Consider the following 26,990-nt stretch of genomic DNA (forward strand, 5'->3'; position numbering starts at 1 on the left):
GCTTAGACGTTAAACCCATAAAAAAATTACTGTGAACTAAATTAATTTGAATGCGATTGTGTGTATAATTGTTGTGTTAAAATTATTTGATGATTTAGATATGTGGTGAAATAATTATTCGCTTAGATTTGATTTGAAAAAATAAAACTTAATTGAAAACAATGTAAAGTGAGTAATTAAGAATTGTTGAAAAATTTTATTTCCTAGAAATTTCTGATAATGTTTTTCTATTGAGGGTGTATTGTTTAACAACAGTGTTTTATTAAAAGTTTACTCTGCCGCCCAACGAGGACCTTACTTTTGGAATCGAATAAATTAATAAGGTAGGATTTTTAAAATTGTTAAATACCATAAGATTTTGTATTACTCCCAGTTACTTAAAATCTAAAGTAAGAATTTCAAAATGATTATTTTCGCCTCCTTACTATGATGAATAATTCATATTGGTCATAAACGAAATTGTGTTTGCAATAAACAATCCAGATTAACGAAGGCAAGAAAAACAGTTCATTGCTAAAATACTGTAAACTATCGAATCCTGAATTCTGAGTAAATATTACAAGATATAGGACTTTTATTTGCATAAAAAGGATACAACCACGATCTTGAGTTAGGATGCACATAGTCTATTCCTACCTTGACGAAATTAAATGAAAAGTTTGTTAAAAGAAATAATTTGTTCGATATTTGGCTTAGTTTTCGGAATATTGCTGATTGAAAATTTTGGTTTTTTAATCTTCGATGTCTCGAAAACTAAGCCAGATTCCGTCTAAACTCGTCGAGCTATAACATTAAAATGGAAAATCTAATTAAAAACTATATTCATTTTATGGACGGAGACATCAGATTAATTTCTGTGTTTGTTTTTTTCATTTAAATTTATCAAAAACTCTCAAAATATGTCGTTTTTGGGACTTCCGATAAGAGCAATGTATGAAAATCCAAAATTTAACCATAAATAATTTTACAAAGATCTGGACAATCACCTTAGAAATTCCAAAAAATTAAAGCTACAGACACCGTTGTAGTACTACCTTAAGAACGATAATGTTTAGTGAGTTACAATTGTAATGATTGACATTCTTTTTACTTTCAAGGAAATAACACTTTGTATAAATAATTCTTGATTTGCATATTACTATTATTTAGTGAATTACTAAAGTATTATGAATATTCAATTTTTTTATTTTCATAAAATGTAATATCAAAGCTATTTTACTACAATGAATCTTGTAAATAAAATTACATTTACTTGAATTACTTCTTCATTCTAAATTCTTTCCTTTGACGAACTATACTACCTAGTCTTTGATTCCAACTTTATTTCAATGCCGCCAGCCATAAGTAGGAAAATTGTCTCATGTGCTTGGTATTGCTATGCAGTTTGACAATATTACACTATTGAGAATTGTTACAAAGAGTAGAGATAAGTATTTATTTGTAACAGCAGACTAAACTCAGAAGATTCGTACTATTATATTTCGAGAAAGACGTTACATGCTATGCAAGAAATTACTGACAGCATAAGGCGTTTTTACAAAGAACGCTATTATTTCTCTTTAAAAGTCCGATTTATTGTAAAAGTTTCTGTGGTTTCGTTTCAAAATGCTATTGGTCACATTATTGTAAAAAGGCGATTTTAATTATCAAGAAGTCTTCAGGGATATATAAGAATTTTATAAAATAAACAAGTGAAAACAAACAATTGACTGAATTAATTGTTGAAATACCATGCATAGTCAGTGTTGATTTCTTTATCACATTACACATACAAACATGTGACACATACATATTATAAGTATAGTACATATTATAAAATTTCCGCCTAATTGGCGCCTTCACGGGTAAACAGTGATGTTTACGAAAAAATGTTTCAAACAAAAGTTGTTTAATTTTTGATAAGAAACATTTTTTACATTTAAACTTTTGTTCTATCTCTAACGGTTTACAAGATGGATCCTACGGACCCAAGATCCAATTGACCTATGATGCTCATTTACGAACTTGACCTCACTTTTTACGTCCTGAGTACGCTGTAAAAATTTCAGCTCGATATCTTTTTTCGCTTTTGAGTTATCGTGTCCACAGACGGACGGACGGGCGGACAACCGGAAATGAACTAATTAGGTGATTTTATGAACACCTATGAAAAAATTTTTATCCTAGCATCATTATTTTTAAGCGTTACAAACTTGGGACTAAACATAATATACTATGTATATTTCATATATACATGGTATAAAAAACCGACTTCAAATTCTCCAAAACATTGATAGAAATATCAACACTAAACAAAAATTATTTCGATTTTCTTAATAAATTTCTAAAACTGAGATCGTCGCTACTATACCATAATAACTTTGGAAATTCAACTCTGGTTATTCGAACTTCTAAATTTGAACGTTCTAGAAGTTTTGAAATCGTTTAAATAGTAATGAAACATTTTTGAACTGTTTGTATAGATGATTATTATATTCCGCAAATAAATGTATTTGATTGGTAGGTAGGTATAAGCAACTAAAACATTTCTGCTAATATTCATGTTTGTTTAGTATAAATTACATCCATTTAATGAAAACATTATACATGTGTGTATATCTACTTAGATTATTTACTACAAAGAAATATTTGCTTAGAAGAGATTTAGAAAACATTGAAATTATATTTATTGCTTAAATGAACACCCAGATAACCGCACTCAAGTTAAATGTTTTATCATTAGATATATACGGTGTTCCAAAATTGTACGGTACCTATATTAGGTGCGTGATATTTAGTTCAAAATAAGAAAAAGAAGTCATATGTGCGATATTGAGATATTGGAGCAAGAAGATATTTATTTTACAATACAATATATCTAAATTAATCGTTAAAAGAAGCCGTAGTTTTGTTCAAGCATGCAGCATGACGTAACCATGCTTATTTGGCGCTTAGTTACAACATCGAGATGATTATTGAAAGTTGTTGTGGATATCACGATAGGATTTCTTAAATTTCCATGGTATCTTTGAAGAGCCGCATCATTTCTTTGCTTTGTCGTTCTATAAATGAGAACATCTACCTAAAATAACGCTATGTAATTTCTAAAATCCGTGCATATAGTAGTTCAAATATATAGTACACAACTTTTTAGAACGAAAGAATTATTGAACTATCTTACCATAAAATTTCTGGGGGGAAAGTATCTTTATATTACTTACGTATATTAGACCAATAACCTACTTATTATCTGTATTTTACTGCAGAAATGTTTTTCTTGTTGGAATATTCCTACTCAAGGGTATACCACGAATATAAACCCAAGACGCCGTGAGGGGTAGGGGGTGATTCGAGCATCAGCCGCCATCTTGGATAACACGTTTTAAAAATAGTAGGTATCATTTTTGTAGATAATAGTATTTTCTATAACTTTTATTTGAAACTTTTTTCTGTATATTGCATAGGTTTTTATTAATAGCGTTCCTACAAAAATGATCCCTATACTATTTTTTTCGTAGGGTGTTTTCCAAGATGACGTCTAGAGATCGCGCCTCTCGTGCCGTCAACTTGGGCCAAAGCTCGGTGGACACTCCTGACCATATTCCAACATGAAAAATATTTCTTCAATAAATTTCATTATGAACCCACGTTCCACCAAAAAACCTTCTTTATAACTATGATTCCATCAAATGGTCAGCAATAAAATGAAAAATTTTTTGTGGAGTTGTGTATGCTCTTACTTCTGAAACATTTGTATTGATGGTACCTTGCCTCGACAATGTATAGCGTATCCATCTGTGACAAGTATCATTTGTCAAATGAAATGGTTTGTAACAAACAACGCTTGTATTTTTATCAAAATTTTATCATTTACTAAATCGATATTATAATGGACACAGGCTAGGACTAAGTTGAATTATGTAACGCTACTGGCCCCATCCATTAAAAAAGTCAGAATTATTTGAAAATTTTCTACGAATTTTGATCACTAACTTTTCTTACTATTATATTTCGATAAAAACGGTACATACTAAGAAATTATTGGCAGGTAGCATAAGGCGTTTGTACAAAGAACGCTATTATTCCTCTTTAAAAGTCCCATTTATTGTAAAAGTTTCTGTTTTTTCGCTTCAAAATACTATTGATCACATTATTTAAAAAAAGGAATTTTGATAGTCAAGAATTCTCCTGTGGTATGTAAGGGTTTTAAAGAGTAAAAAACCCTTCTTCAAATTCTCCAAAACATTGATAGAAATATTAACACCAAACAAAAATTATTTCGATTTTGTTTGATAAATTTCTAAAACTCGGATTATCGGTTCTATACCAAAATAATTTAGGTTATTAAATTCTGGTTCTTTGAACTTGTAAATTTGATTCTGATACAATAAGAACTTTTAGAATTTGAACCTTAAGCATCTCAGTATCATTTGGGGCATGACCAACGCAAGGGGATCGGGCGAACTAAGAGCCAAAAACTCACAGACACAGTGCTAACTCGACATTATTAGAGGCATGGCAAATCCATGGGTCACAGGGTTAACGCCATGATTCGGTGAACGCAAGGACTAAAACTTCTCGGGCTAATTTGACCACATTAAAGGCATGGTCAACCCACCGATGACAGAATGAATGTAGGAATAGGCTGAACGCGAGGGACTAACTTAACGGCGAGTTTTTGGTCCGTTCCATGTGAGAACGATCACTTTGTAATAATTTTAATTGCACAAGGTTACTATCAAGTTGTAAAAATTCCATAATACAACTATACAAGTTCAATCGAGACCATCGATATTTTGAAGATAAAAGTAAATTTATGTATCTTCAATACGATTTTCAGGCCTGGCTCTTGATATAATTATTATAATTTATGGTTTTATTGGGAATGCATTATTTATAGTAATCGATTTTTGCCTATAAAATTAATAGTTCAATGACTATTAATTTAAAATTACAATTTTGATTTATAAATTGCAATGAAATATTACTGTTTACATTATATATGCAATATTTTATAAATAAACTAATAACGATGATGTAGTTATAAACAAAATTAATATTTTTGTGTAAAGAAAACTATATGTAATTATTGACGAGTCCACCAATCAACCAACAGTTATTATATTAATCCACGATAATTACTTTTTTTTTAATATGCCTTCACCTTTAAACAAAAAAAATATGTTTTAAAACCTTCACAATGTCTAATGGAAAAAAAACCCCCAAGCTGTTGAATATTGAAATTTGGGATAAAGGACTACTGTGATATATACACCTTTATATTTGTACTTCCTGATACGTATCGAAATAGAAAATATTTCATATTCATGGTATAAAAAGTGATTGTAGTGAACTTGACAAATAAATTCTCTAGAAAAGTAATTATTTTGTGTCCGTCACCTTAATATAGACATTTCTTTGTGAATTTTAATTAAAATCTAAAAATATTTCTATAAAAGCTAAGTGTAAGGAAGTTTGTAAATATTATTATGTTGTCAGGAATTAAATATGTTCAGTAAATATGCGCAACAATAGGTACAGCTTTTTATTTTTAATTAACACAAGAATAAAATATATTTTAATAACAGGGGAAGATGCTGTACCAGTAGTTCCAACCAATTCGAGTAAATCGAAAAAGCACAAGTTTGTAGGAATATGCTTTTGTTGAGTACACTCAAACAAACATTTTCCACCGGCTAACATAAAAATTCACTGACGAGAAGTCGACGTCTGTGCTAAATGCTTCGTTTCTTACAGTAAAGAACAATTATAATTAAAACTAATACACAAAAATTACATGCACCATAATAAGGAAATGGGAAAAACCATGAACTTTTGGGTTATAAAATTAATAATATTTGGTCATGGCTAACGATTTGCTCATGTATGTACCTATTATCTTATTATACCTTGATTACATGTAATTAGATAATAATAATTATTATTTCGCTAGTACTTACTTAATGTTGCCAGACAGACATAACAAATAATATATTTACAAATATAACAACAGTGCTTATAAATCAATTAAAAAAATACAGTGATTTGTTCACCTCAAATAAGTTTAGGTAGTATGGGTCGTCAACAGACCATCTTTTTTTTCAAAATTGTAAATAGCGTACAAAATTTAATACACACATTACCATAATTTATCATAATAATTAAACTGATTTTATAATAATTAATAATACATAAAATTCTAATACAAAAAAAAAATAGTATTTTGACCATCCATTCAGAATATTACTTAAAACTTTTACATACAGTCAAACCTGAATGAGTCAGACCTGGGTAAGCGTGAAAAATTTATAAGCAAGAGATAATTGGTGGTTTGCTTAGCTTAGTGCCTATATCGGTCCACAAACAAGAAAACATAATTACTAAACGTCTAACGAAGCTTTAAACTATCCTTATTTGCAACATTTTAACGTGCATGCATATATAGAATTTTAGGAAAGGTCTGCTTGTTTTTCGAAATTTCAAATTGTAAGTTGTTTAAAAAACCATAATTAATACAATAATTTACAGAGTCAGAAAATTATTGGTTTGGCCACCAGAATATTTTACAAACCATAGCTTAGTTTAAAAGCTATACCAATTAGAAAATATTGTAGTTTTATAATGATGTAAACAACTATGCTTATAAATAAATATTTGATATCAATATTTTTGTTTTAAATAAATTCATAGTTTATCTACCATAATAAATAATAATTTTTGTATATCATGTATATTTGCTGGCTTTTCGAAGCTGCTGTTGTTACAAAGTTTTGTTTATGTTATATTTACATAAGCGTTAATAAACAAACTTTGTTCAAATATGGTGGGTTCAAAATACAGTGTGTGTTTTTGAAATTTAAGTTCAAGAGGAGATTTGATGGGATAATTAAAAAAATATTGGTTGTAGTTAGGTGATACGTTGTAAACCTGCCGTTTCTTTTCTGAAATAGCATACAACGAGTGCACTGCTAAATTTACTGTGGGAGCGCCTGCACGCAATAGCAAATACAGATAAGAAAGAGAAAAAGTATATTCACTGACATCGATGTTGTTGAAAATGTTGGCTCTTTTTAGCGATCAATAATTCACATATTGCGTTTCCTATGCTTTCAAGTCTTTATGTTATATACCTCTTTGGTATTCGTACACGTAGATGATGGTAAAATTATATTGAAATGGGTTTATTTGAACGCGAAGCGGCACATAATTGCCTAAGAGAGGACTCTTTTGCGAGATAAGGGATATAGCTCGAATTTATATCTTTTACCTACATTATTGATAACTGGAAGTTGAAACTCGTCAACTGGCGATAATAGTTCGCACAAATTAAAACAGGAAGCGGGTCCGTTTACAGTAGTTCTAATTTAGACTACCAGATGGCAATAACTGTAGGTACTTACCATTTTTAAAGACCAATCAAAATATTCAAATTCAATTCAGATAAGTTTCACCAAGTAAAATAGGAAGTGGCCCGCTTTTTCAGTAGTTCCAATTTAGACTACCAGTTTACTTACCATTTATAAATAGAGTCCGAAGGATTTAACACACACGTGGTATATGATAAAATTTGTAATTCAGATAATCTATTAATCTCTTGATAATGAATTATTAATTTCTTGTTCGAAAAAATCGAATTAAAACGAACAAAATAGTATTGGATGTTTATTTTTTTATTATATAAATGCTATAATAGGATATTTAAACAAAAATTTTAATATATATTTTTTAAGGAACAAGCTTGTATTCTACTATTTGTAAAAGCCTCTTCTCCACATGCCTAATTATTTTGCTTAGGATAGATTAGTGACGAAAATCAGGACGGCGCAGCCTTACCATGCATTGTCATCCAAACTAAATGTGCATGCAAAAGTTCAGCTCAATCGGTTGAAGACATCTATTTCAAAATTTAGTTCAAAGAATCCACCGTAACATCCTCACATACATTGCAAGCTAGATAAAAGCTTTTAATTTAAAAGAATTTGCTACAATAAAAATATTACCAAAGATAAAAGAGAACTAAATCGAAGGTTATCATTTTATGTGCGCAATTACTCCTGCATTTGATTTGTGTAGTAATATTCCTTGAGAAATGCGTTCTTTTTGAGATGATATAAGTTAGAAGAGACAGTTTGAAAACCCTTTCCGACAACCCTATACATACAGACTTGTATTTAGTATGTGCATAGAAGTTGACTGGCGTCTCTATATACATTTTTTATAGACACTTCATGTTCGAAATAAATTCACCTTTCAAGAATTGAAAAAATAGACAATGTATTCTGTATATAAATGAATTTATACGTGTTATGAATTATTGTCATTTCCAGATATACAAAAAAAATTTATTGCTTTTTATATAAAATTAATTTTTTTTTAAATAACGAATGTTCAACAGTTTTTGTTCGGAATACGCGAATGGGATCATCTGATTATTTGTTATGAATAAGAGGTAAGAATTTTTTGATAGAATTGAAAATCGCGTTAACTTCAAAATTTGTGTACTCAAGAGATAAAAGGATGTAGGAGCGCCAGGACAATTTTGGATACAAGGCTTTTTTTATATGAAGTTGCACGTCTAAATCAATTCTGAAAATTTTAGGAGAGATTTCCCGATTATTTAAGTAAATAAATGACTTCTAAAGAAGGCATATTTAAAATTGGTTTCATGGTAAAACGGTAGATGGATGATATGTTTTCATAGATTTCTCCAAAACTAGTCAGTGGAAATTAAAAAAAAAACTATTTAAATTAAAGTTAAAACCTTAATAAATTATTGAAGTAAAAAAACAGTTGTGCCCGATATATTAAAAAAAACAGTCTTTAGGAAAGCTTGCTACTTTTTGTCGCTCACCTCTTAAACTATGTACCTATTTTCGTATAATATATTAGAAAGAGTACAAGGGTGCTACAATGAAAAAAAAAAATCTGTTTTTAACGCTTCGAAAGCTTCATACATACAGAATTCTTTAAAGCTATACTGTTTTTTTACTTCCATATGAAATACGGACCTTTGATTTCTTCTATTCATCGAGGGATTTCCAGTGAAACCTATGTTAACACAAAATTTTCTAAACTTAACAGCAATAGCGGACATTTAAGTGAAAATACACGATTGATTGAGTTAATTGTTGAAATACTCTGGAATGTCAGTGCTTGAATTATTTTTAATAAATAAGAAAAGTTTAAAAAAACAAATTTATATATACACATTTTTGGCTGCCTTCTGGCCTACATTAGTTCTAGTATTGAAATTTTGAAAACTTTCAAAGTAATTTTGGTATAGGTGCTCATAGAATCACCTAATTAGTCATTTTCTGGTTGCCTGTCCGTCTGTCCGTGATCACGATAACTCAAAAACGAAAAGATATATCAAGCTGAAATTTTTATAGCGTGCTTAGGACGTAAATAGTTTGTAAATGAGCAACGTATTGGGTCTTGTAAACCGTTAGAGATAGAACAAAAGTTTAAATATAAAAAATGCTCCTTATAAAAAAAACAACAACTTTTGTTTGGAACGTAAACATCAGTTTACCCGTGAGGGAGCAAATTATATAGTTTGTATTATATGAGAATATCAGTTACGTATGTGTGACATGTATGTATATGTAATGTGACAGTGTAATCAACACATGGTATTTCAACAGTCAACTCAGTCAATTATTTGTTTTCAGTAGTTTTTATTAAGCTTTGTTGGGTATTAAATGCAACTTTATAGTATATAATGCAATCGGTCATAAACCAATGAACATAGTTGTGTAATGTAATTACAAACATAGTTTGTCTGAAGTGTTTTTTTAAGAATTTAATAATAAAAGCTTGTTAAATATTCATTTCCTCGAAATTTAATTATCCTATTCTCAGTAGCTACTGAAGTAGAATTTTTATCAGATAATGTGTTATGATACAAGTATGTAGATGAAATAATATAATCCAATAAAAAAATGTGCAACATCCAGTCCGATTTAATTATAAAATAAAATATAAATACTTTAAATTGTAATACAGATTCATTTAAAAATAGTTTACCCAGAAATGCAAACTAGAAAATTTGTAGAAATACATAGACTGAGGGACGGTGTAGTACTTGTCGACTTTTTTTATGAAAAATGCAAATTATGCATTTTTAACTATAGAAGCAGTGTGAAAAATATTGTTAAAAAGTCACGATATTTGAAATAATTTCTGATAGTTTGACAGTTACATTTTGCAATTTTCGTGTAAACTAAAACCTATGGCTTTCATGCACACCTTTGGCATACATTACTAGTCCATCACAACTATACCGATTGTAAAGTATCTCGTTAGCCATAGAAAAAATATGAAGTAAGAAGAGCTTTTATGGTTATTCTTATATATAAACTTACCCTTATACAATCCCTCTTTGTTTTATACATAAGAAAGTCCGTAAGAACTCTTCTTACTTCATACAATATAGGCGGGGAGCCGGTAACACTGAAAGTCCCGTCATAGCGGAATCAAAAAATATTTATTTAAATAAATAGAACGTAAGTATAGGAATAAATTAAGCTCGGTATGCGTGGATTCCTATTGCCGAAACGATGTGAAAAAAAAAATTATTTAAAAAATGGAAAAATGTTTTACCGTCATCGCGGATGTTAATTTTTTTTTATGCATTCGACAGTAAATTTTATTAGCTTTTAGAAAAAAATCACGCAAACCACTTTTTCTTGCCGGAAGAGTCTGGCATACCTATTTGAAGTGTGTGATGAGGGCTAAAATTACTCCATCATGCCGGAAACTTTTTTTTATTTTTTATTTTATTCATTTTTATGTATTTTTTAAAAATAGCTTGGTATGCGCGCTCAAAAACTGCCGGAAAAATCCCGCATACCATCTTGAAATGCATAAACTATATTAGCATCTACTCCAAAATGTACGATGTTCAATACATTTATTTTGGAGTAAATGATGGGACAGAATAGCTTGTACCTTCTAAAATGCCCAAAGACAACCCTACCTGAACTAGAGAAAAGTAATAAATATATAGATAGAAACCATGGAGACTATATAGTCTATTCTCTATAAACTATATTATGTATGTAAAAAAACATTCATCAACAAGAATAATTTTACAAGAAACATAATTATTATTGATGTAATATACGAGATCATAATAATTATGTAACAACGGTAATTCGACAAAAAGCATTTACTCCAAAATAAATGTATTCGTAAAACCATCGTTATAAAAACATCGTACATTTTGGAGTAGATGCTAATATAGTTTATGCACTTCAAGATGGTATGCGGGATTTTTCCGGCAGTTTTTGAGCGCGCATACCAAGCTATTTTTAAAAATTACATAAAAATGAATAAAATAAAAATAAAAAAAAAAGTTTCCGGCATGATGGAGAAATTTTAGCCCTCATCACACACTTCAAATAGGTATGCCAGACTCTTCCGGCAAGAAAAAGTGGTTTGCGTGATTTTTTTCTAAAAGCTAATAAAATTTACTGTCGAATGCATAAAAAAAATTAATATCCGCGATGACGGTAAAACATTTTTCCATTTTTTAAATAATTTTTTTTTTCACATCGTTTCGGCAATAGGAATCCACGCATACCGAGCTTAATTTATTCCTATACTTACGTTCTATTTATTTAAATAAACATTTTTTGATTCCGTATGACGGGACTTTTAGTGTTACCGGCTCCTGGACTAATATAAATGGCCAACGGCTTACAAACAGTATACATTTACTAAATGGGGAGCTAACTATATCGATGGGCGGTAAAAATGCGTGAATATGGTATAAAACAAAAGATAATACTAAAAAGAACTTTCGTAAAATAAAAAAACATTGCTATTAAAAGCTTAGAAGCACTTGAACCGATCAGAAGTGCGAACAACTAGAGTTGTATGATATAAACACTAGTGGGTTGCTTACACATCTATTTGTTTCGATTATATATTTAATATATTTAGTTGAGTTATTTGTTTTACACCGAAATAGAATCTATGAAACAACAAAAATAGTGTAGACGGTGTGTGGCTTGTGGGTGATGTTTATGATACTTCAGAGAAAATAATATGCTTTGCTTTCAGGTTAAATCACTACAGTGTCTATCTAATTTCATTTTATCCCACTGTGTGCGAAATATACTAAATAAATATATATTTACAATCTGACAGAACACCGGATGAAAATTTATTGGTATGGTTTTTTTGAAGAAAAGTTTGTACTGTGGAAAATCACAAACTTTTAACATAAAAAATAAACTCTAGTTATATTTTTTTTCCTAAACTAATAATATTAAAACTTTCGCCGTAACTAATATCTATACTGTAAAATATTTATTTTACTCCAGGTCAATTATTTTAGAAAAGCTTAAAAAAGCTTAGGAAAATTTGAGTTAAAATGTAGTAAATTGCAGTTATTATTTTAAAAGACACATCAAGAAGTGTCTTTCTTGTTCATGGTTTCAAATGATCATAAAAATTTTGAAATACGATAAGTTTTTGCGAAGTTATAATTATTTGAATTTTGGCGTCATGTGTTATTATTCTAGTTATGTAAAAGTAAATTTCTCATGAACTTTTAAGCTTGGCTCTAATCTAATCATTCCTTTGAAATAAGATTTTTTTGTATGCAAAAATTCAATTTTCTAGATGTCGTGAATTTTGAAAAATAAGAAAGTATGATGCAAACAAGTGCAATTTACAAAATTTGAAAAACTCCCGACAAATGCGATTTAATTCTTGTAAACCGATTTTTTGAAAATTAGCTATAAAATGTTCTCCATCAAGTCGATTCTACAGTTATTAGGAGCTACGATGCCACTGAGAAACGCACAGATAAACTCTTTAAACTTATAACACTCCTTCTTAAATCCACATCAAAGTGACATCAGATGAGATGAAAAGGATACTTAGAGAGCTATCACTTTTTGGGACAAATTTTTGGAAATATTTTAATTGAATAACATAATTATTTTACCATTTCACTTTTCAAAATGAACAAGTAGCCAGCTAGATTTATTTGACCATTCATTTCCACAGTAATTATTTATATGTTAAAATTATACGTCATGCCTTTTCCAAACTGAATCATTTTTAGTTTTTTCGAGAACGGAACTCTAAGCTCGCACTTAAAACTAGCTAAGAACACTCTCCGTTAAAATACCTTTCTAATAATAATACACCCCGTATTCATTCGTTATAATTTGATTTCGTTATGATAGTTGAATGATTTATTAGTTCATAAATATTATATTCTTTTCATATTTAAATATTTTAAATTTTATTTATGTAAATGTGACTCTGAATTGAATCGGTTTCAACAGATCTTTGAAATGTGTGATTTTGACATGCTATCGATGAATATGATTTTGGCATTCTCGCTATATTTAAAATTAATTTATTTATAAGGTTGATCTTCACTTATTTGATAACCTGATGAGGCATCATTTTTAGAAATTTATTTTAATTTTAAATTCTCCTATCATATCATCCAGTCTATCGAAAAGTGTTCATGGCTATTTTTAATTAAATTGGATGGTTTTTTAGGCAAGTTCATACCATTTTCGTCCATAAATTATCTTTTTCTTTCTGATCTACACCGATCTGTTAACCAATTGAAATTGATATCATAAGAAAGATAATTTAATTAAGAAAATAATGGTATAGGCTTGCCTGAAAAAAACTGTTCATGGGAAAAATTGATTAAAATTAATTTAATTACAAATAGCCGTGAACACTTCGGCAGTAAAACTATGGTACGAGTATTTAAAAATTAATAAAATTTCATGTCTCGTCTGGTTATCAGATGGGTCAAGATCGATCTTATAACGGGATAATTTAATTATGAAAATAATGGAAAAAATTGATTAAATTTAATTTAATTAGAAATAATGAACACTTCGACAGAAAAACTATGAAAATAGTGTTTAAAAATCAATAAAATTTCATAAAATACATATCTCATCTGATTATCACATGTGTGAAGATCGACTTTAATATGGGTCTTAGACCATACCTATACTGTTGAGAAAATTGATTGCCAAAACACACCATTGAAATTAGTCAAAAATGTGATACCTTTACACAAAAATATGTTGTGAAATATAAACAATAAGCAGTATATCATTTAAATATGTCAGAAATATTTTCATAGATTAATTAAAAGCCACTTATTTGACTTTTAAATAAACAGCCTAAAACTTTTTGTTATAAAATTTACATATTCAAAACATGAAATTTATTCTATGCATACATTATAAGAAAAGAATCAACCAATTTTACTTACACATGTTAACAGGTGCCATATTCATGAATTTATATAAATAGGTGTTTGGCATGTTTAAATTTCCGGTGAAAGAAAACAAATTTCGAATAAAACACATAATATTTAAGGTAGTATTATCGGTAATAGACTTTGCATTCAGAAATTAAACTTGGCATAGTTTGTCCGTTATTATATTATAATTAACCAGTTAAATTTTTGGGGGCCTTCAGAGAACTGAAAATCTGAACGTCCAGTTTTGTGAAATAAAATAAAATCTGTGATTTCCCATAAGAATCAATGTTAAAATAACTTTTTTTCAGTTCTCTGAAGGTCCCTAAAAATTTAACTTGTTAATTATGATATAATAATGGACAACTATGTCAAGTTTCATTAAATTCTGAATACAAAATCTATTACCGATAGTACTACCTTAAATCGAAAATAATACCTAAATGCTTTCATGTTTTAAACAATATGTTTTTGTTAGTTTTTTTTTTTGGCAAATTATAACATGCGTTAAACTTTATTTATTGTTCTTTGAATGAATGTATACCTTTGGCTTGCCAGGGTCGTAGTTTACCATAAATGCTACTGAATTGAACAATAAACAAGTGAAAACAAACAATTGACTGAGTTAATTGTTGAAATACCATGCATAGACAGTTGCTAATTGCGTTTACATTTTACCCAAAATTGCTTTAATCTAAGATCCCACTTTCCCAAATGAAAGCTTACCCTGATAAAAAATAGAAAGAGTATTAAGTCTGTTTGAGTCTTGAATCACTTTTGTAAGATACTTGAACCATGTGAGGCGTGCCATTGAATTACACAAGAAAAATTTAATTAAGATAAAAATCAAAGTATCAAAATATTTGGAATAAATAAAAAAGATATGTATCTAGGACATATCGACAAAGAAACTGAATTTGAAAGAAAACAAATAAAAAAAAAGAGTCTAGTAATCAGATTAAAGTAATTATCTTGTAATAAAATTAAAAAATTGTTTAACTGTTGAAAACAATACGTATTACACCGCTAGTATGCCTCTGCCCCGTAGAACAGTCATGCACAATGCCAACGGTGGTCGATCGACGTGCTATGAGTGAAAGTAAATAATTTTGTTAAGACCTACTGTGTTGATGCCGGCTCAGCTCGACTCGGCTCCTATTTATAAATTCATGATATTCATAATTACATATTTTGTTTCAAGTATTAAATAATGCCCTTAATTTATTACATGTACTGCAACTCTGCAAGTCATTTTATTTAATATCAAGTATTTTATAACGCAATTTTACTGTAATTACCTGTGAATGACATCGGTAAAGATCGATTTAACACGATCTTAAGAATTCAGTGCAAATTTTAAATAAAAAAATAATAAAAAGTTTAAAGCTTGTTTCTTTCTTGACAATCGAAGATACAAATAAGGTTTTTTATTTCGCATTTTATACTATTTTACGCATATAGGGACTGATTAATCTAGTTGGGAAAAGTGTTCTGGGAACATGAATTCTGGATATACAGGGTAGAACATTTTAATCTATTATGGCTAAAATAGTTCGTTCAGATTGAATCTAGTTTTTGGGGTTGCTTTATTAATCAATTTTAATCCTAAAATGTAAGAGATAGCATAACACATTAAATTAGGAAATTGGTTGAAAATATTCTTTCGAAAATTGTAAGATTTCGGAGGAAATACGACGAAATACGAAAAATATATCATTGTTGCATTGAATCGAAAGAAAAAAAAACGCAAGATACAGAAAAATGCTTAAGCAAAAGTTGTCCAAATGTTAAAATAATAAAATAATATTTGCAACTAATTTAACAGCACTTAGAATTATTAATTTATAAAGAAATAAAAAGCACAAATTTTATTACAAATTTTATATTTTCCGGCATTGAAACTTTATGATACCTTCAAATATAATTTATATGAAACAAAATATTGAATCACGAAAACCATTGAATCTTGTTGAATTGGATAAATGTTGTTTTGGATGACTTATTTACAAGAAACATAAAACAAATACTCACGTGTGCTGTTAAGTCTGTTGTTTGTTTAAATGTTTGTTGATATTATTTATATTCGATGGATATATTTGAAATTTTGGCAGATCGTTGCATTTTTAGCCAAGATTGTCATTTGTAACCCAAAATCCTCACTGTAAAAGAAAATCATTATAAAAGAAATTTGTATCCGTTTCCACACTACCATTGAGGTAGGATACATCAGCGCGTTTTTTTTTACGTGGTATCCCCTATAGGCCTAATCCACGATCTTTTCCTTCTATTTAAGTGCATCCGGTTACATTTAAACAGAAGAAAAAGATAAATAATCATCCAATTTGTCGTGACCGGAACATGACAAATTGGATAACATTATCGCAATTCCTAAAAAAAAAAAAAATTCACAATCCCCAAATACTATCAGCCTAAATTTGACATCACTTAATATAATTACAGGACAGGTATTCCTAAAATATAAGAAAGAGATAAAAAAAAACATAAATATCCCTGGAAAAAAATTCAATTATTTCAAAAAGAAAAGGGATAAATAAAAATTGCTTAATTTACAATAATCTTTATGCATAAATATTTCTGAAGGTCCATTTGAATTAACCATATCAACCTAGTTATAAGTAGACTTACCCCAGAATGAAACCAATCCAAAATATCACAGGCTATAACACAGGCGAAAAATCCATGTAATCAAGATCATTTTTTCCGTACATTATCTGTCTAGATATACCTAACTCACTTTAAGTGATGACTGCGCACGTTGCAAGTTCCGTCTCAACGTCATCATGAGTTGATACAGTCCCCTATCGAGGCGCTTAGCTTCAGACAGACATAACGAGAAAAAATTGATTTTTGACTACACAATTTGTCATAGTGTTATAACACATGCAACAAATCGAACGAGTTTTTCCTGAGAAACATCATACTAACCTTAGTTAGTCAACGTCGCTTCTCAGAATTTAGGGCAGACCGAATTTACAAATTTAAAATAATATATTTAAAAAAGAAAATTAAAAAAATTTAAAAAGAAAAATTAGGCAATTTTTCAACCCAGTTATAAGTAGACTTACCCCAGAATGAAACCAATCCAAAATATCACAGGCTATAACACAGGCGAAAAATCCATGTAATCAAGATCATTTTTTCCGTACATTATCTGTCTAGATATACCTAACTCACTTTAAGTGATGACTGCGCACGTTGCAAGTTCCGTCTCAACGTCATCATGAGTTGATACAGTCCCCTATCGAGGCGCTTAGCTTTAGACAGACATAACGAGAAAAAATTGATTTTTGACTACACAATTTGTCATAGTGTTATAACACATGCAACAAATCGAACGAGTTTTTCCTGAGAAACATCATACTAACCTTAGTTAGTCAACGTCGCTTCTCAGGATATAGGGCAGACCGATTTTACAAATTTAAATTAATGAACTGATATTTAGAGTAAAATAAATTGAAAAAAAACCAAAAATATCTCTGGGCATAAAAGTTAAAAATTGCTTAATTTGCAATAATATTTATGCATAAACAATTAAAGAAAGTTCTAGGATAGGATATGATAAAAAAAGATAATTCTAGGATAGGATATGAATTTTACAAGTCACAAACACAGAATTATACAAATGAGAATGTCGGAGATGAAAAAGCATAAATATCTCTGGAAAAAAATTCAATTATTTTAAAAAGAAAATGAATAAATAAAAATTGCTTAATTTACAATAACCTTTATGCATAAATATTTCTGAAGGTCCATTTGAACTAACCATATCAACCTAGTTATAAGTAGACTTACCCCAGAATGAAACCAATCCAAAATATCACAGGCTATAACACAGGCGAAAAATCCATGTAATCAAGATCATTTTTTCCGTACATTATCTGTCTAGATATACCTAACTCACTTTAAGTGATGACTGCGCACGTTGCAAGTTCCGTCTCAACGTCATCATGAGTTGATACAGTCCCCTATCGAGGCGCTTAGCTTCAGACAGACATAACGAGAAAAAATTGATTTTTGACTACACAATTTCTCATAGTGTTATAACACATGCAACAAATCGAACGAGTTTTTCCTGAGAAACATCATACTAACCTTAGTTAGTCAACGTCGCTTCTCAGAATTTAGGGCAGACCGAATTTACAAATTTAAAATAATATATTTAAAAAAGAAAATTAAAAAAATTTAAAAAGAAAAATTAGGCAATTTTTCAACCCAGTTATAAGTAGACTTACCCCAGAATGAAACCAATCCAAAATATCACAGGCTATAACACAGGCGAAAAATCCATGTAATCAAGATCATTTTTTCCGTACATTATCTGTCTAGATATACCTAACTCACTTTAAGTGATGACTGCGCACGTTGCAAGTTCCGTCTCAACGTCATCATGAGTTGATACAGTCCCCTATCGAGGCGCTTAGCTTCAGACAGACATAACGAGAAAAAATTGATTTTTGACTACACAATTTGTCATAGTGTTATAACACATGCAACAAATCGAACGAGTTTTTCCTGAGAAACATCATACTAACCTTAGTTAGTCAACGTCGCTTCTCAGGATATAGGGCAGACCGATTTTACAAATTTAAATTAATGAACTGATATTTAGAGTAAAATAAATTGAAAAAAACCAAAAATATCTCTGGGCATAAAAGTTAAAAATTGCTTAATTTGCAATAATATTTATGCATAAACAATTAAAGAAAGTTCTAGGATAGGATATGATAAAAAAAGATAATTCTAGGATAGGATATGAATTTTACAAGTCACAAACACAGAATTATACAAATGAGAATGTCGGAGATGAAAAAGCATAAATATCTCTGGAAAAAAATTCAATTATTTTAAAAAGAAAATGAATAAATAAAAATTGCTTAATTTACAATAACCTTTATGCATAAATATTTCTGAAGGTCCATTTGAACTAACCATATCAACCTAGTTATAAGTAGACTTACCCCAGAATGAAACCAATCCAAAATATCACAGGCTATAACACAGGCGAAAAATCCATGTAATCAAGATCATTTTTTCCGTACATTATCTGTCTAGATATACCTAACTCACTTTAAGTGATGACTGCGCACGTTGCAAGTTCCGTCTCAACGTCATCATGAGTTGATACAGTCCCCTATCGAGGCGCTTAGCTTCAGACAGACATAACGAGAAAAAATTGATTTTTGACTACACAATTTCTCATAGTGTTATAACACATGCAACAAATCGAACGAGTTTTTCCTGAGAAACATCATACTAACCTTAGTTAGTCAACGTCGCTTCTCAGAATTTAGGGCAGACCGAATTTACAAATTTAAAATAATATATTTAAAAAAGAAAATTAAAAAAATTTAAAAAGAAAAATTAGGCAATTTTTCAACCCAGTTATAAGTAGACTTACCCCAGAATGAAACCAATCCAAAATATCACAGGCTATAACACAGGCGAAAAATCCATGTAATCAAGATCATTTTTTCCGTACATTATCTGTCTAGATATACCTAACTCACTTTAAGTGATGACTGCGCACGTTGCAAGTTCCGTCTCAACGTCATCATGAGTTGATACAGTCCCCTATCGAGGCGCTTAGCTTCAGACAGACATAACGAGAAAAAATTGATTTTTGACTACACAATTTGTCATAGTGTTATAACACATGCAACAAATCGAACGAGTTTTTCCTGAGAAACATCATACTAACCTTAGTTAGTCAACGTCGCTTCTCAGGATATAGGGCAGACCGATTTTACAAATTTAAATTAATGAACTGATATTTAGAGTAAAATAAATTGAAAAAAAACCAAAAATATCTCTGGGCATAAAAGTTAAAAATTGCTTAATTTGCAATAATATTTATGCATAAACAATTAAAGATGGCTCATTTAATCTTAATTTACCTTTATTAACATAAACTTACTTAGAAACAAACCCGAAAATGAAATTTAAGATTTTGAATTCAAATGAAGGGAATAGATAAATGTCAAATAAATAAGCTATTCATAGTGAATAGTAAAACACACACTCAAATTAATTATATTACTAAGAATAAATTATCACATGAGATTTAGAAAATAAAAATAAAAATTTTACTTACCTGGATTTTGAACTCCATACCTGTGTAAGAGGAGTAGGACTCGCTATACTCTCTGCCACACGACTTGATGCTTGTTACAATTTAAACGGCCATAATCGGTGATAAAACTGGACCAACCTAATGAATAAATATATTTTAGTGATAAATAATTAAAATAATTAAAAATAATTTTATTATTAGTGTATGTACAAATATCAGCCAATTAATTCTCTGTAGGTATATGTTCAATTTTTAAATCATCTTTTTTTAATTCTGATCGAATGAAATGGTATTTAATACCACTATATTTACTTCTTTTACTTTCCCAATTCTTAACTTATTGAATACTTGATTGATTATCCTCAAAAATTACTGGTTTAACGATCATATTAAAACATTCATTTTACAAACCGCAGCTAGCTAATGCAACAATATTCTGTTTTTTAGATTTTCAAAATATATTATTTCCAAATAATTGAAGGGCGTACATGCGTCAACGATAATAGTAGAGAAATAAAAAACAATATGGTAATGCGATAGTTTAAATGATTTTCTATGATTTAAGACAAGAAAAATAACCTGTTATCGAATTATTTTCATTGAATTTTAAGTTTAAAAAATTGACTAAAAGTAAGATTTAATATGGGACTAAATGGAAAATATAAATACGATATTTTTCTAAAATTATATCGATACCAATACTTTTTTTTACAAGCTTTTACCAGGTAATAATTATTTAAACTTTTAATAGAATTTCAAAAAAATTTCTATTAATTTAAAATTCTTTAAAATTTACATACTGTTTCCCTATGAACGCACGTAGCAAAACAGGTTCACGCATGTACGTGAACTTAAATAACATTTCATTCTATCAGAATTTTTAAAAAAATCGATTATATACCTACAAAAAATGAACTGGCTGATATTTGTACCAAAGGTTTATCAAATCAAAAATTTCACAAATTTGCTAAGTCCATAGGAATCTGTTTTGTTTGAATTGAGCGGAGTGTTGAAATCAATTGAATACAAATTTAGTTTTATTTATTATTTTGATAGAATTTTTTTCGATATTCAGTAACGGAGTTGTTGATTAAAACAATAATATTAAAACATTTCATTAATATTATGAATGTTCAAGTGATTGTAGAGTTATTTAGTTATTCATTTAAGGACGTACATTCATGAGACTTGTAAGTAGACAAATAAAAATAATTATGATGATAAAAAAGTTTAAATGATTTAAGAAAGAAAAAATATACAATTATATAAATTAATCGAAACGCAATTAATGTTAAATTTTAAATTCAAAAAGTGACAAAAATTAATCTTTAACATAGGTTTAAATGGAAAATATAAATCGATATTTCTCAAAAATTATATCGATAACTATACTTGAAACTTTTATCAGTTAGTAATTATTAAAAATTTTAATAAAATTTCAAAAAAAATTTCAAAATTATTTCAAATTTAAATACTGTTTCCATATAAACGCACATAGCAAAACAGGTTGATGAATGAACGTCTTTAAATAAAAATTATAATTATTAATATTAAAACTGTGTGTTTATTAGTAAAGTCTACATCTAAAATAACACTAACGTCAAAAAATTTTATCGAACCATAGTACATATTCATTTTGTTATATTTATTATAAATAAATTTTGTATAAATGAGGTTGAATCTCTTGGGAATAAACGCAAGCTCGAAAAATTTTGAAATCAAATAAAAATACTTGTAGTCAATCACTAATAATAAAACAACTAATTCTAGAATGTGATTTCAATTGGAAAAAATAAACAAATGATTCAAACATAATTTTTTTAAATTAATATTAAAAGTTTTGTGTAAAAAAGTATTTGGACAAAATGTGAAACAAATTAAATATAATATAGAACTTTACAATGTACAAAAAAAGAATTAGAAAAATGTAAATTAAAACAAAAACTTACTCAGAAACAAATTCGAAAATGAAATTTGACGTTTGGAAGTCAAATGAAGGTGAAACACAAAGCACAAATGTAACCAACTGTCCACTATGAACGATGAAACACTACTGACATAATGAATAATTTTGATTGACCACACCCGAAAAAAGCGCGGAAATTTAACACGCATTTAAATTAATGAAATTAATTTGAATAAATCAGAACATGAAATGTAGAGAAAAAATTTAAAATTTTTATTTGCCCAAGCTTTGAACCACAGACCTTTGATCTACGAGTCGCACCCGCTTAACACCGAGCTGCGACACCTCTTATATGATGAAACAATATCAAGAGACATTATGGGTGATAAAGCTGTACAAACCTAATGAAAAACTTTGAGTGACTAAAACACCTGTGGGATTGTTACACAAACTTAAATTAATAACGTAGGGAAAAAAAAAATTTTTACCTTAGTGGGTTTCGAACCCACGATTTTAGTACTAAGAGTCGGACTCGTTCACCACATCGCCATATGACCCGACATATATACATACAATTTAAACAGCCAATATCAGTGAGAAAATTATATTAACCTAATGAATAAATAAATTTAACTTATTCCAAAATAAATGCGTATTCAAATTAATTTAATTGATTTGCAAAAAATCATATTAATAAATTCATTAAAAAAAAATTAAAGTTTATACTTATCCGAGATTTGAGTGAGAAAACCGAATAAGTATAAACCGAAAACACATGCTTCTAAACCGAAACACATTAAGTCATTCGGATACAGTGTAGTAATAACTATTCATAGACCCTATTTATTAAGAATTTTTGGCTTCTATTATAAAATATTCTATTACAAATATCAGGTTTTTCCTCGGTTTTTTTACTACATTTATGTTGTAGTTAATCTCTTATACGAAAAGTTTTTTTTACAGATTTCACATGATTAATGCTTTTTTTTCCACTGTAAATGATTAACATAATGATTATCATTAAAATTTTTCGATATGTGGAGTAATTTTTAAAATATCGAAAATTGAAAATTTTGTTTAATTATTTAGCTTTCGATATTTCGAAAGCTAAATTTTAGGAACCGGACTCTCTTAGGTCAAGGAAAATCCCAAATCGTTTGAAATATTTTCTAAATCGATATTAATGTATTATTTATGTATTTTTATTTATTCATATTCCAAAGTATTTTTCTTATTTTAAATACACAGTTCGTTAAAAACTTTTCCTTCATTCAATTTTTTTTTTCTTGATACAATTAGAAAGAAAACCAATTATTTGTGCACTTCCTTAAAAGGGATGACTTTCTCCAGATTACATACCTACACTACGAATTAATTAAATAATAAACATTAATTAGTGGGTATTTAAAAATACTTCGATTCGATCAATGTATACAGTTAATTAGTGTATATAAATTAAAATAAATTATATAAAACGTTATAAATTTATAAATTAAAAAAGTAAATACTTCACGCAATATTAAATAATTAACATAAATCTTAAAAACAGATTCACTTTAATACAAATTTAATCATTAACCTAAAAAAACAAAAAATGGTATGCAATTTTAAAGACACCATAAACAATTGACTGAGTTAATTGTTGAAATACCATGTATAGACAGTGTTGATGCGCAATCGTATAGAAAGTGTTATGAATATATATGAAAGATATTCACTTTTAAAAACACAACACACACACAACTGATATTCCTATATTAAGTAATACATGCTATAAAATTTGCACCTATTTAACGCCCTCGTGGGTAAACAGTGATGTTTACAAAAAAATGTTTCAAACAAAAGTTTTTTATTTATCTATAAGTAACATTTTTTACATTTAAACTTTTGTTCTATCTCTAACGGTTTACAAGATGGGTCCTACGGACCCAAGACCCAATTGACCTATGATGCTCATTTACGAACTTGACCTCACTTTTTACGTCCTGAGTACGCTGTAAAATATTTCAGCTCGATATCTTTTTTCGTTTTTGAGTTATCGTGTCCACAGACAGACGGACAACCGGAAATGAACTAATTAGGTGATTTTATGAACACCTATGACAAAATTTTTTTCGTAGCATCAATATTTTTAAGCGTTACAAACTTGGGACGAAACTTAATATACTATGTATATTTCATATATACATGGTATAATATGCTCAATCTATATACAGAATGTTCGATTTACATCTAGGCATATAAATACCACGAGTATGACAGAATACATGCGTTAAGCAAAGCATCTAAGTGAGAGGTATTATAAACTTGTGTTCAAGCTTCGATATGCGTTGATAAAGTTGTAAGACGCTTGAAGAGTGGGAGTTTCTTAGTCGAATAGATGAACTACAACAGATAAGCCACGATAAAAATCACTTTTGCAATTTCATATAACACCTATATTACCTCTTACTTAGATGCATTTCTTAACGCATGTACTCTGCCATACTCGTGATATTTATATGCGTAGATGTAAATTTAGGTGTTTACAAAGAAACAGATCGACGGACAACCGGAAATGGACTATAGTAAGAAAAAGTATTTTTAAGCCGTTGTTTCTAGAAGTATTTTATTTCACGACACGTCAACCACTTTTATAAGTTGATTTTAGACTGAGCATCCTTTATAATAAAAATAAAATCATTTAAATTTATGAGTAATACATGCTCGGTTTTTTTGTTGGTGAAAAGTGTTCATAGCCTCCAGAGAATATATTATAATATACTACAACTTGGACTCAAGTTAGTTTTACGATACCTTTGATTAACGTTACATAGATACCTATTTATTTGGTGTTCATATACCAAATATTAGACTACATTACGATGTACTGAATACATTAATTATATGCGAATTTTTTGTTTATAGACCTGGAGTTTTTTTTATTGTTGACTTGCTAAATTTATAGTTTTAAACAGTTTGGTAATATTGAAGATAGAAAAACAAGCAGTACAGTGTAAAGAAAATAATTGTATGCACCAGGTATTTGTAGACTACCTGTATTTGTTAATCAATCGATTGGTATCAGAAGAAAGGTAATTTAATTACGAAAATAATGGTATAAGCTTGGCTGTAAAAAACTATTGATTAAAATTAATTTAATTAAAAACAGCCAAGAACACTTTTCGATAGACAGGCTATCATAGGTATAAGAGTTTGCTCTTACATCTGAAAACGATAAAATACGAAATCTTTTGAAGATAATTAAATTGTATTAATTTTCGGCAAAATTATTCCCTATCGTCGTTACAAGGGATATCGATTGTATATTCGTCTATGAAATTCAAATAATGAAAATTGCGATTTAATAAATCCTCATTTTTAGTATAAATAGCACTGGATAGAAAATTTAGAGTTGACTGAATATAAAAATTTCGATTCGAAACAAAATTATGAAAATTTTTAATTCCGTAGAACATTGCGCATTTAATAAATTTTGTTTAATTAACTTAAAAGCAAAAAGTTGTCGTGCATTCAAGGATAAACACTTCGCTGAACTTATCTGAGAAGTTGATTCAATGGAGCCAAAATTTCCCAGGAATTTGGAATGTGTGTACGTTCAGTGGTAGAATGCTCGCATGCCACGCGGGTGGCCTGGGCTCATTTCCCGGACGATGCCAAATTTGTCAGAGTTTGCTCTTTTGTTTATTTTGTCAGAGTTTGCTGAAATCTAAAATATGAAATAAAACCAAAATATACGAAATAAAACCAAAATATGTACTATGTTTGAGAAATTATTCCGCAATTATATGGAGTACAAATAACAGGCGTTGCTTGGTAATATTTGTCTACAAAGCAAAGTCGCATATATCGAATGTACATACATTCGATAGGAACGCAATTGCAATGTCGTTATATAGGCGTGTTTACCAAAATATGTTTCACCTGGTTATTAAATGGGTGAAGGTCGATCTTATACCGTCTCAACAGGCTAATAGCTATTTTAAATACCATAACACATACCTTTATATCTTGGTGAACGTTGGAAATAATAAAGTTTACAAAAATCTAGATAATAAATTTTTTCTTTTTGTTCTGATTGTTAAATCACTTGAAGTTATTTCAGGTATTTTATTCTTCATAAATTTATTATTTTTTTAAATTTACGTAGGCGAGTATATTATGTATTATTTTTATTTATGTTATAGAAGTTTTTATTACCTTTAAAAATTTAAGAATATGAAAGAAACTTGATCGAAAAATTTTCGTAAGAGGTAAATTGAAAGCTACAAAACTAAACACAAAATGAATTGAATGTTTGTAATTCTATTAAAACGTATAACAAAAATCATTATTTTTTCATTTTTCTATGCCTATAGTAAAAAAATTTGGCAAGTAAAACACATATTAATGAATAATTACATAAAAAACAGTTATATGTACATTTAAAATGCAGCTAGCTGCAATCGATTCAATAGCTCGATCAATTTTATCAAAATTTTAGACCGAGACTTTCTTTTTTTCGGATGCAAGAAATGTCCTACGAAAAGTACCTACATTGCAAAATCATGTGCGCAAAAAAATTATTCAAGATTAAAGGTGGCGAAAATAGATTTTCTATCAAGTATCTCGTAAACAATTAGGTTCATGGCAGCTATTATAAAATTTATTCGTGAGTTAAGTTTACATATAAAAGATTCTTTACAAAATTTTCGAGGAAACAATATTTTACGAAATATTTAACTGAGAAAAGTTGGAGTAAGTAGTGGCTTACTTTACTA

The 26,990-nt window shown here is 28.9% G+C and overlaps 1 protein-coding gene across 1 annotated transcript in view; it reads left to right on the forward strand.

Annotated features, from left to right (window-relative positions):
• The first annotated feature begins 244 nt into the window (after positions 1–244).
• The window catches only part of LOC123292152 (isotocin receptor-like), a 135,664-nt gene continuing 108,918 nt past the window's right edge, over positions 245–26,990 (forward strand). The window contains exon 1 of the mRNA XM_044872709.1: positions 245–323. The gene's annotated coding sequence lies outside the window, so the exon portion shown is untranslated. The remainder of the gene's footprint in view (positions 324–26,990) is intronic.

This window comes from Chrysoperla carnea, chromosome 2 (genome assembly GCF_905475395.1).
Source record: "Chrysoperla carnea chromosome 2, inChrCarn1.1, whole genome shotgun sequence".
Classification (NCBI taxonomy): domain Eukaryota; kingdom Metazoa; phylum Arthropoda; class Insecta; order Neuroptera; family Chrysopidae; genus Chrysoperla; species Chrysoperla carnea.